Source organism: Solanum verrucosum, unplaced genomic scaffold, assembly GCF_900185275.1.
Source record: "Solanum verrucosum unplaced genomic scaffold, falcon-dt-bn FXZP01000084.1, whole genome shotgun sequence".
Lineage (NCBI taxonomy): Eukaryota > Viridiplantae > Streptophyta > Magnoliopsida > Solanales > Solanaceae > Solanum > Solanum verrucosum.
In genome coordinates, this window is record NW_026019846.1 from 1,587,796 (window position 1) to 1,607,366 (window position 19,571).

Consider the following 19,571-nt stretch of genomic DNA (forward strand, 5'->3'; position numbering starts at 1 on the left):
AGCACAACACTCTGAACTATATTGCATTAAACATGCAATAATGTAGTTAAACCACAGTAATAATTTAGACCCACTTCAAATTAACACTAAAATTCACTTATTGATGACACCCATTTAGTCAAATGCAACAATTGGTCATATTGTCAAACCCCTAAGGTTTGGGTTTTAGCCAATCATGGAAAAAAGATGAAATTCAATACCTTCCATGTTTTCCATAGTTGGGTACATGAAATTTGAATGTCAAAGTTGAATAATATCTTCTCTATTACAAAACCCAAATGAAAAACCTTGCTAAAATCACTTGAAATCAACAATAATAGTGTTTTTGCTCTCTATCTTTTGTTCCTCACAATTTATGAATGCTTTCTCTCTCTTCCAAAAAATCAATTAATAGAAGTCTGGTGTGGCTTTTTGGGACTAATCGGCGAGGAAAGTAGGGCGTCGCCAATAGTTCGGTGACTCGCCGATTATCCCTTCGTCTCACCTTCATTCTTCATATTTTCTTCATACATCCATTGTAATTATAGGCGAGCCAGATCAGGATCATCATTTTATTCCACGAGTCACCCTTTTGTGTTTTGATTCCCCCATCAACATTTTTCTTCATCTCCATTAGTACCTTTGGCGACATGGTCGTCCTTTGTCGATGTGATCGGCGTTTCGCCAAATGAGATTACTGCTCGCTGAAGTTACTCCTAATCCAGCCTCAGAGTTCTGTAATTTTAGGCAGTAAAGGAGCAACTTGGCGATTCACCGAGTTATCTCAGCGATCATCATGCTTGTTTTTCCTCTTCTCTTTTTTAGTTTGTGTTGTCCTTGTTTCCCATTTTTGTCCTAGCTTTGTTCCTCAATCCATATATCTGAGAATTGAGGGTTTTACATCAGTTATGGGCACAACTTAAGCATTTGGAGACACTAATTCTATACTAACAAAGCCCCCTAAATGAGTCCAAATCTCAGACTCATCAACACCCCCAACTTAAACTTTTGCTTGTCCTAAAGTAAAACTCAATTTTAGCAGTTCAAAAAAGATGTCTCAAACAGTGCTACACAAGACTCAATCATGAATGCACACGACAAGACACAACTTACTTATGCAAGGACAATTGTGCACTCAAAGATTCAAGTTGTGACTCATAATCATCAAAGATTCTCAAGTTCACAATACTTGCTTCAAATGCAAGTTGAATCTCAACAAAGGTACTTAAATGTCATCACACAATAATGATTTCATATTTACACACAATTGTTCAACAAATTATAGTTTCGGAATCACATACAACTCTCACACTCACAAAGATGAACACATGCATGACTTTACCCAAAGGTTTACCCTTATTTTCCTATCAACATTCACTTCAACTCACTCAAGATCAAAAAGGTTTTTTCAAGGCTTGTAACAGGGATGAGTGTAAAGGTATGGCCATTTAGGCATAGTGGCTGCTATCCTCATGAAATGTAGTGTCAACATCACTTTCTTTCCTTTTCTTCAACATTTTCACTCATGTTAAAAATTCACCCCATTATTCACTTCTCATGGAATACCGGACACCCCATTTCTTTTGAAACTTTTACAAATTTATTTCCCTACTTTTTCATTCTTTTTTTTTCATTCTTTTTTTCTTTTTTTCTTTTTTTTTTTTCAATTTTTATGGAGGGATTCCATCTTTCTCCAAACGATGGATCAAGTGGACTTCTTTGCACATCTTGATTTACCTTCTCTTTTCCCCACACCCCCAACTTAGGCTTTTGGCCAAGATTGGCTATTCAAACAAACCACACTTCATGAGGATTATGGGTGAATGGATAAAGACAGGTTACAATTACATCATGTTTCTTCCAAGAAAAGGATAAGGTTCAAAGGGTGTTCAAGCGAAGTTCGCACACTCACAAGATGTATAATGTCAAATTGTTTCACTTTTCAAAATGGTTGCCTATGATCATTTCAAGATCTTGTATCACTTAGTCAACCGGACCAACGGGGCAAATTCTAGGTGTCACAACACAAGGTTCACGACAATCTCATCGCACAAGGCATTGGTACCAATATCAAACAAGACTCCACACTTTTGCTAGTGTTCAATGCTCATCACAAGAGACTCCATTCGATAACCGGCTAGTAACAAGGAGATGCAAAAAGTTCACATATTATTTATGTAACTTCATTTGGCCTCATCGTAGCCGCACATTAATTTTTGTTCGATTAAGAGCACTATTCAAGTCATCGGTATTGATCATGACCGACACTCAAATTTGTACCTTTTTCGAATGAGCAAGGGACTCACTGACCAAACACACACACCCACCAAAAGCAGTCAACATTGTCCTCAATGTGAGTAGAGAATAGATAATACCAAAAATGAAAAATACAGATAAACTACTGGTATGTAAACACGCAGAGCAAGGTGACGAGGAATCTTCATGAGGCACCCATTGGCGAGGAATTGAAATAGTCACCGAGCTACTCGGTGGTTCGCCCAATTGTCCAGACATCACCCTTCTTTTCAGTATGCAACACGTTAGAAAGGAGCAAAAGGGCGGAAATGAAGGAGATCATCGAAAAAGTTGGTGCATCGTATAATGGATTTGTAACCTCGCTAAATAATCCATTGGGTCAGGCTGTCAGTGCAGGGGCAGAAGGGTGGAGAAAATCGAGTGGCCCAATCAGTTAGCCGAGTCGCACAATGATGAAGATGTCCAGCCTAATGTTCCAGTATCTCAACACCATTTTCAAAGTCAAGAAGGCGGACTATGTCGGGCTCGCCGAACGGATTTGGTGATTCGCCAATAGTGTCTTCTTCACGCATAATTGCTTGCACCTGCAAAATCAACATACATCATTTAAAATACTAACACTTTGGTTGCCTCCCAAGAAGCACCTTATTAAACGTCGTCACACAACGTGGAAATGCTCTCAAGCATCTTCCAGATACACCACCTCAATCAAAAAAATCTCTTGGCATTCACCAAAGTATACCTTCAAGTGTTGCCCATCACTTTGAATGCAGGTCCCTCTTTACCTTCAACTTCAATGGCACCATTTGTGAACACCCGTGTTATTCTAAACGAACCTTACCATTTGGCTTTGAAGTTTCCTAGAAAGAGTCTGAGCTGAGAGTTATATAGTAACACCCAATCTCCCACTCTGAACTCCCTCTTAAGAATGGTGCTATTGCCGGGGAATATGGCTTAGAAATTGTCTTTAGTATTTATTTTGACTTGTAGTCCTTATTTTTTTTTGTTTTTTTTGTTTGAATTTACTTTTCTTTATTATATGTTTTACTCTTCTTCAGATGTCATCTGAAAAAGTATTTAGTGTTAAGTGTTCTTGTAATTTTTGTACTTCTGATATTATGAATTCTTATAAGCTATTTTTTTCTCAACAAATTAAGTTGTGTGAGGATATGGAAGGTTTATTAATACTGTGCTATAAATCAATATTTAAGTGCATGATTGATGAAGATAACTTGTATTGGGGTCTCGAGAAATTAAACTTTAAGCTGAGTGCAAAGATTAAATCATATGACACCCAACAATTTAGTAATAATATGTGTGAGGAAGAAAAAATACTTATAAGTCAACTTGAAGAGCTAAAAGTTAAGGGCTAATTGTTTGATCATATTGTTATTGATGTTGTCACTATTGAGAAGAGTGCACTAGAGTTATGTAATGAAGTAGATAATATTTTTTTTTTTAAACTCTAGTATGTGTAAACATGAGGGTGTAAAAAATAATACAATTCATAAGTTAGGACGCATTGGACCTCATTCCAATAATTTTTCCACATTATGTTTAGATGATGAGAAATTAATCGAGCCATCTGAGCCTATAGAAGAGTGTATGGAGGAGGTACAATGTGTCTATATTCTTGAATTTATTGTTCCAACATCAGACAATTACATTCCTCACTTAGGATCCAAGAAATGCATAATGCGATATCTATTGCTTGTGACCTTTATTTTTATACCACCACCCTTTGAGCGTAATAGAAAAATTGATGTGAAATTAGGGGTGCAATTCATATCTTCAAAGTGGAACGAAAATAGTAAAATTGATAGTGTCGTGCCGCGACATTAAAGTAAGCGCTTGTTGGGAGGCAACCCAATTAGTAGTTTAACTTTTTATTTTATTTTATTTAGTATCACTTTTTTTTCTTTTCCTATTTTTGCAGATTAGGGGAAGTCAGAGTATCGGAAAAAAAAAATGAAATAAAGGAGCATGTTTGAGCTTAAGTATGAGGTGATGACTCTTGATGAAAATTAAGAGAACATGCTACTAGCTAGGCCTAAAGGCCTCAGGGAGTTCTCCTAACCCTTGTTTTACATTTTCTTTGATACTTTGGGGACATAGCATATTTTTAAGTGTGGGGTGGAGGAATGATTCTTAGTTTTTACCATTTTATTGAGTTGTTTTTAGGATGAGTTCCTTGGCTTTTGTTTTCGGTTCTTTTCCTGAGGATAGTCCCTTTGAACCTAGTGTCTTTTATTTTTTTTTAGGAATAAATTTTATTTTTATTTTAAATTTTTTGGAGAGAAAAGAAAAGACCCTTTTGAGTTATGTGATACTTACTATTTGGGCCTAAATTTGTGTAGTACTTTCTTGTGAATGCTTGATAAAAAAAATGCAGACTCTTTGACATCTAAACTCATGATTGTGACTTTGTATATAACTTATTTTATTTTGTAGTTTGTTATGATCTTGTCTCTCTTAGAAGTGGAATTGATCCATCTTGATTTATACTTGTGCCATGTGTGGTGAGATTTTGTTTATTCCATGTTTTGCATCTTAGACTAGAACTTTCCCTACATGTTATTGAAGTGAAATAAAAAGTGTTGCTTTGTTTAGTATATGATAATAGGCTTTCTTTGATTTGTCTCATAAATTTTAGCCCTTTCAGATATTTTATCACTAGTTAGCCCTTTTGAGCCTGTAGTCTTTTGTTGGTAGCCATATTTTGCTCTTGACTATTTTGTTGAATACCTAGTTTTTTCACCTAGCTTCCTTGAGTATTATAGCATATACTTATTCTAATTATCATGTAACGACCCGAGAGCACCCCCTAGTCGTAACACGGCGTACTCGACCTCTCGGAGGTCTTATACAAGACCTTAGCATATCATGAACATTAACGCATATAAAAATAGCGGAAAATTTAAAACTTTTCTTTACAATCGAAGTCTTCATAAAATAAGAGAGAGTCTATGACACTATGTCTCGAACAATCTATAACATTTAGAATAACAACACTTTCATAACAACTTAGGGATACGACCCTTACATAATAATTACTAGGGGCACGACCCTTACACAAGTCTAAAGACATAAAACATAAAGACATAATGACATAAGTGTAAGAGGTAGGTTCATCCTCGAAACTATGAGGACTCCCCAAGTCTTCATTCCCAAGCTCCTTAGAAACCTAACTTCCAAGAAAAAGACATCACATCACCAAACCCTACACTTTGTAAAAATGTAGAAGAAATATGGGTTAGTACAACACACGTACTAAGTATGGAAGCCATGCAACTAAAACCATTAAAACATGCTTAAAAAGGACATTTAGTTGAAACCATGCTTTATGCACTTTTGAACATCTTCTTGAAAGAGTTGGAGAATCATAAGTCATAAACAACTCACATATAGTTCATCAAAGCACAAGGGTAATAAACATCACCATAGGCATAGTCTCTAATCATAGTCATAGTGCACATATCACTCATTACAAGACATAATACTTATGCATAGTCAACATCAAGGTCATTGCATCATAATCACATAAGTAACCCTAGGTTCCACTTGTGCAATGCATAGGTAGGGTCCATAGTCCTACTTACACTAAGTATTACCTTTGGATCACCATGCTATACTTATCATACATTAGTCTTATCCATAGGTCATATACATAGTAAGGTGACATTCACAAATATTAGTTCATATCATACATCTTAGTCATAATTCAAATAGTTCATATCATAGGTAAACCATATTCATAATGATCATACATAACATAGCTTCAACATACATAAGTCATAATCATCATAATCATAAGAGAACACTGTTACAACCATCCCTTAGGATCCCACAAGTGCGATGTCCAAGAGAAGTCCCATACCCTCCCTTACACTAAGTAGAAACCCTTAAGAAAGTCCTAGTAAGAGTTCACACCTTTCATACCTTCATTTACTTTTACATTAGGGAAATATTGCAATAACCGACATAGACCATGAGAGCTACATGGAATCCGGTGTTCTACTCCCACACCGAAAAGAGAGGGTTAACACTTGCCTAAGGTGTAACCATTCGTACATAGCTATCTAGGTGGATCTACTAAGCTAGAGTCCTATGTGGGCACATAGTTAAGAGTCAAGGAGATTGCTTCTAGAAACCCTAACTTACTAAACGTGGGGGTTTCCATCTCATGAGACAACACATACCGTAAGTAATCCGAACTTGCTAAACGTGAGGGAACCCATGTGGGGAGCCAGACTTACTAAACGTGAGACCCCCATCTCATTTACATTCCCTTTCGGTGCTAAGCATCTAATTCCCTTTTGTAATCATCTTTAGTCATCACATAAGTTCACATTAGCCTTTACTAGACTCTTATGTAGACATCTTACCATAATAGCTAATATGTGTTCATAAGTGAGTAACAATCCTTTCACCTTAGAAACACTTAGCAAGTGAGTAAACCTTTCACTTTACATTACATTATAATCATGAGAACTACCTTTCAATCATATAACAATCATTCCATAACATACATACATGCTTCATAGCTAATTCAAGTGTAGGGTTAAGGATGAGGAAACTAGGTCATCAACACCACAACAATACATTGGGTATAGCATCATTACAATCTAAGTAATTCACCTTTTAAAGTAGTCATTAGTCTTTACATTACCATTTAAGGTATTACAGAATACCTTTAGGGAATACCCCTCATATAGTCATAAAAGCTCAAGAGTTCATAGATGAGAAAACCTTTCATCAAGAACCTTAATCATGTGAGAATAACCTTCACATTATCATACCATGCATAACTTATACTAGTTTCGAGTACAATTGAGGAAGCCTTTCAAGATACTCACATTCATTACATTAGTCAATGGCTTCATTCATTTCATGTGTGTGTGTACATGTTTGAGAAAGCCTTTCACATAAAACACCTTTACTCATAGCATGTTCATATTGTGTTAACAAGAATTACCTCCAATTCAACATAACAACAATAATACCAACATCTCACAACATTCATACTTGCATTGCATCTCATCATAACATGCTCAATTACCAACTAGGGTTAGAGGGAAGAGGGAACCATCATCCAACTTCATCATACATGAATTAAGCAAGTACATTTAACAATACATAAAGAATCACATTGATATCATCTCCTCATAGCCTTGAAGGCCCCATTCAAGACTTAACCCTAATTTCAGAGTAATCATACATAATTTAGGGTAATATCATCATACAAACATGAATTACATAACATTACATTCAATTCATAGCCTTCAATTAATATCTAACACAAACTAGGGTTAGAATTAGAGGAAGAAGGGGAAACATGGGTCTCATGGGGGGATTCTTCAAAAATCACCAACACTACATGAATGCATCCATAATTGTTCATATATCATCAATTAAAATCAGTTTATAAAAAAAAATTAACATTTAGAAAGAAGACCCACGTTTTTGGATTGAAATCTACAATTTGGGGGATTTTGAAAACCATCTTTGGAAGGACCTCTTGGGGAAAGGGATCCCAAGAGTGAAGAGCAACCATACCTTAGTTAAACCCTATGAATTTTGTGTGAAACCTCCCATCTACAAGCCCTTGCTAAGATCCTTCCAAGTTCTTCAATGGAGTCTTGAGTTGAGAGAGTTTTGAGAGAGAGAATTTTGGGAGGGAAAAGAATTGGGTTATGTTTTGGGGACATTACTTGTGGTGAATTAATGGATTAGTTTAGGTCTTATAAGTTTATATAGTTCATTAATTAACCACCTCACCGACCTCCCGTAACCCCTACTTAATAACTAATTAAAACATTTACCCCCAACTTAACTAAAAACTTCATAAAACTGGCAGCATCTACGCCCTCCACCTTCAGACCGTAGGTGGAGTCACGGACCGTAGTTTGACCTTCGTAGTTCTAACAGTACTTCACTATTTCGACCATTACTTCTTACTCCGAGATCGGAACTGGGCAAACTCAGTGGCGTTGGAAAGAGGACTCAGAGACCTTTCATTGGATAGGTAGTGTCCCACCTACTTCATATTTAGCTATGAGATATGACCATTTAAATTTGACCCTCACTCTTAACTAAAAACTAAAAACTCTTTTTAGGGGACTGTTTTGAGGGTCTTGGTTCTAAATGAATTCATGAGTTAGCTTAAGGTCTTGCTAGCTTATAAAGGTGAGTAATCAACTAGCTAAACAACCCCTCAAGCCCTTAGTCAATTAACTAACTTAATCCCTAATCACCAACTTAAGACTAGAAGGCTGGAAATTGGTTGCACCTACGGCCACCCACCTACGGACCGTCGATGGAGTTACGGCCCGTGCTGTTCTCTCGTCATTCGGTTCAGAGAGGGGGATTGGGGAGGTCTTGGTGAGGAGACTAAGTCTCAACCCACGAGACCTACCTACGGGGGCGTAGGCAAGTGTCGGCCCGTCACTGCCCTTCGTAGGTCAAGCTGTTTTAGATAGATTTTGGCCAAAGGTTGGGGCCTCCTCAAGGACCCCTTGGGTGGTCGTACCCGGTCGTTTGGACCCTAAACATGTCCATCTATGAATAAAAGTCACTCCTATGGTGTTTAGACCTCAAAAAACACACCAAACACCACGACAAGACACTAGCACCCACACTAGCACCAAAGACTAGTTTCCGGACGTCATGGTCGTTTTTTGACGTTTGACCTCTAAAGTCACCAAACTAACTTCAATAGCCATTTTGAATCATTTAAACATGCTTCGAACCATAAACTAACATGTGAGTCTCTAGGTCAACCTACTAGATTCAGTCAATCCTTAGCTAGGTCTTACTAGTTTCATACGGGGCGTTACAATATCCCCTCCTTGGGAACATTCGTCTCCGAATGACACTTAAACATCTTAAGGAATCAAAACTCAAACTAGCAGCCCACCAAGCATGTAATCATCAAAGTGATGTGCAACTCAAAAAAAAAATACACCACACACAACGAGCATCATTCAAAGGAGGAACTTAAACTCCAATTTTAACATAGTCAATGCAAATACAAGGAAATAAGAACTACATCTATCAATATATATGCATGACATTATCAAGTTTAGTTATGTTCAAGGAGGAACTACCTTCTCCTAGTTATAACATACTCATATACCTTCATAAAGCTCATATGCAAGTTTCCATGTTCAATAGCACTCTTTCAAGGAGGAACTTCTCAACTCCTTACTAAGACATGCTCATTTCTTATTTTCATGAAGTACAATAGATCACTTATAGCCGTTGCACTACAAATGAGGGAAACAACTCATACAACTCATCTTTATTCAAAAACTGAAGTTTTTTTTTTTTTTTGGAAATGCACAACCTTATTAATTCACATAAACATGGGAGGAACTACCTCCTCCACTCTTTAGGCAAGTTTAACACCACATAAGAAGCTAACATGCCATTTCATAAGAACACATTCAAGTATGTTCAATAATTCACATCATACAACATGAGAGAATAGGACTACCTATACGAACTCAATATGCATGCAACATAGACATAATACATTTCATTGGAGGAATTTTCCTTCTCCAACTCAAATCATACCTATTATATCATCTAGGCCAATTATGCAATTATTTCTCAAAAGCACAGTTAAACCATTCACCTCATGAATCACATAGGTTTCTTACTCTAATGCCTATCAACATAAGGAACATGAGACATGAAAACTCATTTTACCCTAAAACATGACTTCACAAGAACATATTTATCATAAGGAAATCATGAGAACACCTAAGTCACACATGACTCCTAAAACATAACATAAGCCCATCTAGGAACTCTTGGTCTCAACCTAGGATAGGAATGGAAGAAAGAGATGAGGATGTTGGGATTTCAACAAGTCATGCTTTCTAAGCACACTATCCCCTCCTTAGGAGGAAACCCTCACTACCACCCTCATGAAAACTTCTTCCAAGCATTCCTAAAGATATAACAAAACTCACATTTTGCCCTCTATGCAAAAGTCTATGGTCCTCATCATCTAGAAATACCACCCTCATATGACACAATAAGTACCAAATCTAAAATATGAAGAAATTGCACTCAAATGTCATCTTACTCAAAAGGTGAAAACTAATACATACTCAAGAGTCCCATGTTCTTATAACTATTTAAGCCCTATCATCAATAAAACACACCAAATATGCAACCCATCCATACTAAGTGTTACATCAAGGTCTAACTTGCCAAGTTCCACCAAGTCAACAAGAGTATTTCTAGGGAACAAGCTAAGGGATATTCTTCACAAACCCTTTTTTCTAACTTTAAACCATTAACCGGGGTAAAATCTGAAAAAGGTTCTATTAATTCATCCGAAGAACTCTAAGACACATAGCCTCATAAGGCATCATACTAGGTAAGGTAATATCGGAATACAACATAGCACTTACTCTCACATGAAATTACCAACATACCGGTACCTTCATCCCAAAAATTATTCCAATTCAACCCTAGAAGCATCCTTTTCTAAGGCCTTCACTAGGATTTCACTCAAGGTCTCATATGAATCTACCACTCCGGGTCTAGGTTTCTGAAATTCACTAAACCACCTAAGGTGAGAATTCAAGCAAACCTATCTCATAAACATCAAGGACACTCAATGACCTTTCTATCTAAGCACATTATCCCTCCTTGGGCTAAGCCTAAACTATCTCATTACACAACATGACTCTTAAACAAATGAGGATCTCAGTCCTACCCTCTTTTAAAGGAGCTTAATCACTCAACATGTCTAAGTACCACTTAAGCATTACTATTCCTCAAAATCCAACACATCATAAAACTCATAAGGACTAAGTTGGGTTATACCAATAACCATATATGGCCATAACTAAACCCATGAATACTAAAAACAACACAAAAGTTCACCATATCCTAGTTATCAAGTCTCAAAAGACAAGTATTATCGGAATTAGTCCTACAATTTTCATCACCTTGGATAGCTCCTTTATAAACTCTAGAGGATCTCTTTGGCCCATGGAATTCCGGAATTCAATAAAACATATATCACATACCGGAACCCTTAAGATCCACTACCACTCACTCTTTGAGACTTAGGGGTAGACATCTTTTCTTGGTTAAACTTTAGAGGGACTTAGAAGAGTTTTGACCAAGAAACCTTCCTCTTTTTCACTAAAGTTGGATCAAGAAAACTCTAGACCATGTCAACCCTTATCATCACTTTTGGTGGGGTCTACCAACCAACTATGCCTAGGTATTGTATAAGCACTCTACTTAAGTGACCATACTTAAGATCAATCTTAAAGTACAACAAATAACCCTTTGAAGTTGGTCAACACTTACACTTCTTATTTTTCACCTTAACTAGGTGGTACATGCAACCCTCAAAGTCAACTTTAAAACACAACATAATCCCAACCTAGGGCATATAATTTCTTTTCCCAATTTCCACTCTCGAATAGGCTCCTTTAAGAACTAACAATTTGAATATTAGGGTTCCAGCATCAACTAAACATAACTTCACAATTACCTTGCTAGGTAGGCACACTATATCCCCCCCTTGGAAGTAAGCCTACACAAGTTCTTCTAACCAACACAAAGGCAATTATGAAGAATTAATCACACAAAATACAACTTCACTATCTATTCCATCAAAGTTCACAAGTCACATAGCAATAATTGGCATTACAACCACTCGCTCATTCTAGCAAGAACCCTTCAAGTGGTCCAACTCTAAACACCATAAGACAAGGAATAAGAGAGAGAGCTTATAGATCTATGGCACGACTTAGAGAATAAAGAAGTGAAGTTTCCTAACATCCTATAGCCTCTCGATCATAGATGTGTCGCGACTCACACCGATGAACAAGACTCTACTAGACGCGGTTTGAGACATCCTAAGACCATTCCATAACCTTATGCTCTGATACCAAGTTTGTAACGACCCGAGAGCACCCCCTAGTCGTAACACGGCGTACTCGACCTCTCGGAGGTATTATACAAGCCCTTAGCATATCATGAACATTAAAGCATATGAAAATAACAGAAAATTTAAAACTTTTCTTTACAATCGAAGTCTTCATAAAATAAGAGAGATTCTAGGACCCTATGTCTCAAACAATCTAAAACATTTTGAATAACAACTCTTTCATAACAGCTTAGGGATACAACACTTACATATTATTTACTAGGAGAACGGCCTTTACACAAGTCTAAAGACATAAAACATAAAGACATAATGACCTCAGTGTACGAGATAGGTTCATCCTCGAAACTATGAGGACTCCCCAAGTCTTCATTCCCAAGCTCCTAAGAAACGTAACTTCCAAGCATAAGACATCACATTACCAAACCCTACACTTTGTAAAAATGTAGAAAAAATATGGGTTAATACAACACACGTACTAAGTATGGAAGCCATGCAATTAAAACCATTAAAACATGTTTAAAAAGGACATTTAGTTGAAACCATGCTTTATGCACTTTTGAACATCTTCTTGAAAGAGTTGGAGAATCATAAGTCATAAACAACTCACATATAGTTCATCAAAGCACAAGGGTAATAAACATCACCATAGGCATAGTCTTTAATCATAGTCATAGTGCACATCTCACTCATTACAAGACATAATACTTATGCATAGTCAACATCAAGGTCATTGCATCATAATCACATAAGTAACCCTAGGTTCCACTTGTGCAATGCATCAGTAGGGTCCTTAGTCCTACTTACACTAAATATTACCTTTGGATCACCATGCTATACTTATCATACATTAGTCTTATCCATAAGTCATACATAGTAAGGTGATATTCAAAAACATTAGTTCATATCAAACATCTTAGTCATAATTCAAATAGTTCATATCATAGGTAATTCATATTCATATTGATCATACATAACATAGCTTCAACATACATAAGTCATAATCATCATAATCATAAGAGAACACTATTACAACCATCCCTTAGGATCCCACAAGTGCAATGTGCAAGAGAAGTCCCATACCCTCCCTTACACAATGAAGAAACCCTTAAGAAAGTCCTAGTAAGAGTTCACACCTTTCATACCTTCATTGACCTTTACATTAGGGAAATATTGCAATAACCGACATAGACCATGAGAGCTACATGGAATCCGGTGTTCTACTCCCACACCGAAAAGAGAGGGTTAACACTTGCCTAAGGTGTAACCATTCGTACATAGCTATCTAGGTGGATCCACTAAGCTAGAGTCCTATGTGGGCACATAGTTAAGGGTCAAGGAGATTGCTTCTAGAAACCCTAACTTACTAAACGTGAGGGTTTCCATCTCATGAGACAACACATACCGTGGGTAATCCGGACTTGGTAAATGTGAGGAAACCCATGTGAGGAGCCAGACTTACGAAACGTGAGACCCCATCGCATGTACATTCCCTTTCAGTGCTAGGCATCTAATTCCCTTTTGTAATCATCTTTAGTCATCACATAAGTTCACATTAGCCTTTACTAGACTCTTATGTAGACATCGTACCATAATAGCTCATATGTGTTCATAAGTGAGTAACAATCCTTTCACCTTAGAATCACTTAGCAAGTGAGTAAACCTTTCACTTTACATTACATTATAATCATGAGAACTACCTTTCAATCATATAACAATCATACCATAACATACTTACATGTTTCATAGCTAATTCAAGTGTAGAGGGTTAAGGATGAGGAAACTAGGTCATCAACACCACCACAACACATTAGGTATAGCATCATTACAATCTAAGTAATTCACATTTTAAAGTAGTCATTAGTCTTTACATTACCATTTAAGGTCATACAGAATACCTTTAGGGAATACCCCTCATATAGTCTTAAAAGCTCAAGAGTTCATAGATGAGAAAATCCATCAAGAACCTTAATCATGTGAGAATGACCTTCACATTATCATACAATGCATAACATATACTAGTTTAGAGTACAATTGAGGAAGCATTTCAAGAGACTCACATTCATTACATTAGTCAATGGCTTCATTCAGTCATGTGTGTGTACATGTGTGAGAAAGCCTTTCACATAAAACACCTTTACTCATAGCATGTTCATATTGTGTTAACAAGAATTACCTTCAATTCAACATAACAACAATAATGCCAACATCTTACAACCTTAATACTTGCATTGCATCTCATCATAATATGCTCAATTACCAACTAGGGTTAGAGGGACGAGGGAACCATCATCCAACTTCATCATACATGAATTAAGCAAGTACATTTAACAATACATAAAGAATCACATTGATATCATCTCCTCATTGCCTTGAAGGCCCCATTCAAGACTTAACCCTAATTCCATAGTAATCATACATAATTTAGGGTAATATCATCATACAAACATGAATTACATAACATTACATTCAATTCATAGCCTTCAATTAATATCTAACACAAACTAGGGTTAGAATTGGAGGAAGAAGGGGAAACATGGGTCTTATAGGGGGATTCTTCAAAAATCACCAACACTACATGAATGCATCCATAATTGTTTATATATCATCAATCAAATCAGTTTATAACAACAATTCAACATTTAGAAAGAAGACCCACGTTTTTGGATTGAAATCTACAATTTGGGGGATTTTGAAAACCATCTTTGGAAGGACCTATTGGGGAAAGGGATCCCAAGAGTGAAGAGCAACCATACCTTAGTTAAACCCTATGAATTTTGTGTGAAACCTCCCATCTACAAGCCCTTGCTAAGCTCCTTCCAAGTTCTTCAATGGAATCTTGAGTTGAGAGAGTTTTGAGAGAGAGAATTTTGGGAGGGAAAAGAATTCGGTTATGTTTTGGGGTCTTGACTTGTGGTGAATTAATGGATTATTTTAGGGTCCTATAAGCTTATATAGTTCATTAATTAACCACCTCACCGACCTTCCTTAACCCCTACTTAATAACTAATTAAAACATTAACCCCCAACTTAACTAAAAACTACATAAAACTGGCAGCATCTACGCCCTCTACCTGCGAACCGTAGGTGGAGTCACGGACCGTAATTTGGCCTTTGTAGTTCTGACAGTACTTCACTATTTCGACCATAACTTTTTACTCCAAGATCGAAATTGGACAAAATCGGTGGCGTTGGAAAGAGGACTCAGAGACCTTTCATTAGATAGGTAGTGTCCCACCTAATTGAATTTTAGCTATGATATATGAACATTTAAAGTTGACCCTCACTCCTAATTTAAAACTAAAAACTCTTTTTAGGGGACTGTTTTGAGGGTCTTGGTTCTAAATGAATTCATGAGTTAGCTTAAGGTCTTGCTAGCTTATAAAGGTGAGTAATCAACTAGCTAAACAACCCTTTAAGCCCTTAGTCAATTAACTAACTTAATTTCTAATCACCAACTTAAGACTAGAAGGCTGGAAATTGGCTGCACCTATGGCCACCCACCTACGGACTGTCGGTGGAGTTACGGCCCGTGCTGTTCTCTCGTCATTTCGTTCAGAGAGGGGGATTGGGGAGATCTTGGTGGGGAAACTAAGTCTCAACCCACGAGACCTACCTACGGGGCGTAGGTCAAGTGACGGGCCGTCACTGCACTTTGTAGGTCAAGCTGTTTTTGACAGCTTTTGACCAAAGATTGGGGCCTCCTCAAGGACCCTTGGGTGGTTGTACCCGGTCGTTTGGACCCTAAACATGTCCATCTATGAATAAGAGTCACTCCTATGGGGTTTAGACCTCAAAAAACACACCAAACACCACGACAAGACACTAGCACCCACACTAGCACCAAAGACTAGTTTTCGGACGTCATCCCAAAAATTCTTCCAAGTCAACCCTAGAAGCATCCTTTTCTAAGGCCTTCACTAGGATATCACTCAAGGTCTCATATGAATCTACCACTCCGGGTCTAGGTTGCTCAAATTCACTAAACCACATAAGGTGAGAATTCGAGCAAACCTATCTCATAAACATCAAGGACACTCAATGACCTTACCATCTAAGCACATTATCCCTCATTGGGGTATGCCTAAACTATCTCATTACACAACAGGATTCTTAAACAAATGAGGATCTCACTCCTACCCTCTTTTAAAGAAGCTTAATCACTCAACATCTCTAACTACCACTTAAGCATCACTATTCATCAAAATCCAACACATCATAAAACTCATAAGGACTAAGTTGGGTTATACCAATAACCATATATGGCCATAACTAAACCCATGAATACTAAAAACAACTCAAAATTTCAACATATCCTAGATATCAAGTCTCAAAAGACAAGTATTATCAGAATTAATCCTACAATTTTCATCACCTTGGATAGCTCCTTTATAAACTCTAGAGGATCTCCCTCTATCTTTGGCCCATGAAATTCCGGAATTCAATAAAACATATAACACATAGCGGAACCCTTAAGATCCAATACCACTCACTCTTTGAGACTTAGGGGTAGACATCCTTTCTTGGTTAAACCTTAGAAGGACTTAGAAGAGTTTTGACCAAGAAACCTTTCTCTTTTTCACTAAAGTTGAATCAAGACACCTCTAGACCATGTCAACCCTTATCATCACTTTTGGTGCGGTCTACCAACCAACTATGCCAAGGTATTATCTAAGCACTCTACTTAAGAGACCATACTTAAGATCAATTTTAAAGTACAGCAAATAACCTTTTGAAGTTGGTCAACACTTACACTTCTTATTCTTCACCTTAACTAGGTGGTACATGCACCCCTCAAAGTCAACTTTAAACCACAACATAATCCCAACCTAGGGCATATAATTTATTTTCCCCATTTCCACTCTCGGATAGGCTCCTTTAATAACTAACAATTTGAATATTAGGGTTCCATCATCAACTAAACATAAACTCACAATTACCTTGCTAGGTAGGCACACTATATCCCCTCCTTGGAAGTAAGCCTACACAAGTTCTTCTAACCAACACAAAGGCAATTATGAAGCATTAATCACACAAAATACAACTTGACAATCTATTCCATCAAAGTTCACAAGTCACATAGCAATAATTGGCATTAGAACCACTCGCTCCTTCTAGCAAGAACCCTTCAAGTGGTCCAACTCTAAACACCATAAGACAAGGAATAAGAGAGAGAGTTTATAGATCTATGGCACGACTTAGAGAATGAAGAAGTGAAGTTTCCTAACATCCTATAGCCTCTCGCTCATAGATGTGTCGCGACTCACACCGATGAACAAGACTCTACTAGACGCGATTTGAGACATCCTAAGACCATTCCATAACCTTATGCTCTGATACCAAGATTGTAACGACCCGAGAGCACCCCTTAGTCGTAACACGGCGTACTCGACCTCTTAGAGGTATTATACAATCCCTTAGCATATCATGAACATTAAAGCATATGAAAATAACTGAAAATTTAAAACTTTTCTTTACAATCGAAGTCTTCATAAAATAAGAGAGAGTCTATGACACTATGTCTCAAACAATCTATAACATTTAGAATAACAACTCTTTCATAACAGCTTAGGGATACGACCTTTACATAATAATTACTAGGGGCACGACCCTTACACAAGTCTAAAGACATAAAACATAAAGACATAATAACATATGTGTACGAGGTAGGTTCATCCTCGAAACTATGAGGACTCCCCAAGTCTTCATTCCCAAGCTCCTTAGAAACCTAACTTCCAAGCATAAGACATCACATCACCAAACCTTACACTTTGTAAAAATGTAGAAGAAATATGGGTTAGTACAACACACGTACTAAGTATGGAAGCCATGCAACTAAAACCATTAAAACATGCTAAAAAACAACATTTAGTTGAAACCGTGCTTTATGCTCTTTTGAACAGCTTCTTGAAAGAGTTGGAGAATCATAAGTCATAAACAACTCACATATAGTTCATCAAAGCACAAGGGTAATAAACATCACCATAGGCATAGTCTCTAATCATAGTCATAGTGCACATATCACTCATTACAAGAGATAATACTTATGCATAGTCAACATCAAGGTCATTGCATCATAATCACATAAGTAACCCTAGCTTCCACTTGTGCAATGCATAGGTAGGGTCCATATTCCTACTTACACTAAGTGTTACCTTTGGATCACCATGCTATACTTATCATACATTAGTCTTATCCATAGGTCATATACATAGTAAGGAGACATTCACAAACATTAGTTCAAATCATACATCTTAGTAATAATTCAAATAATCCATATCATAGGTAAACCATATTCATAATGATAATACATAACATAGCTTCAACATACATAAGTCATAATCATCATAATCAAAAGAGAACACTACTACAACCATCCCTTAGGATCCCACAAGTTCAATGTGCAAGAGAAGTCCCATACCCTCCCTTACACTATGTGGAAACTCTTAAGAAAGTCCTAGTAAGATTTCATAGCTTTCATACCTTCATTTACTTTTACATTAGGGAAATATTGCAATAACCGACATAGACCATGAGAGCTACATGGAATCCGGTGTTCTACTCCCACACTTCCCTAAGGTGTAACCATTTGTACATAGCTATCTAGGTGGATCCACTAAGCTAGAGTCCTATGTGGGCACATAGTTAAGGGTCAAGGAGTTGCTTCTAGAAACCCTAACTTACTAAATGTGGGGTTTTCCATCTCATGAGACAACACATACCGTGGCTAATCCGGACTTGCTAAACGTGAGGATACCCATGTGGTGAGCCGAACTTACTAAACGTGAGACCCCCATCTCATTTACATGCCCTTTCGGTGCTAAGCATCTAATTCCCTTTTGTAATCATCTTTAGTTATCACATCAGTTCACATTAGCCTTTACTAGACTCTTACGTAGACATCTTACCAAATAGCTCATATGTGTTCATAAGTGAGTAACAATCCTTTCACCTTAGAAACACTAGGCAATTGAGTAAACCTTTCACTTTACATTACATTATAATCATGATAACTACCTTTCAATCATATAACAATCATACCATAACATACTTACATGCTTCATAGCTAATTCAAGTGTAGAGGGTTAAGGATGAGGAAACTAGGTCATCAACACCACAACAACACATTAGGTATAACATCATTACAATCTCAGTAATTCACCTTTTAAAGTAGTCATTAGTCTTTACATTACCATTTAAGGTCATATAAAATACCTTTAGGGAATACCCCTCATATAGTCATAAAAGCTCAAGAGTTCATAGATGATAAAACCTTTAATCAACAACCTTCATCATGTGAGAATGACCTTTCACATTATCATACCATGCATAACATATACTAGTTTAGAGTACAATTGAGGAAACCTTTCAAGTGACTAACTTTCATTACATTAGTCAATAGATTCATTCATTCATG

The 19,571-nt window shown here is 37.0% G+C and overlaps 1 protein-coding gene across 1 annotated transcript in view; it reads left to right on the forward strand.

Annotated features, from left to right (window-relative positions):
* Window positions 1–19,571, forward strand: part of LOC125816838 (chromatin remodeling protein EBS-like) — a 950,056-nt gene that overhangs the window by 359,665 nt on the left and 570,820 nt on the right. The gene's annotated exons all lie outside the window — the stretch shown is intronic.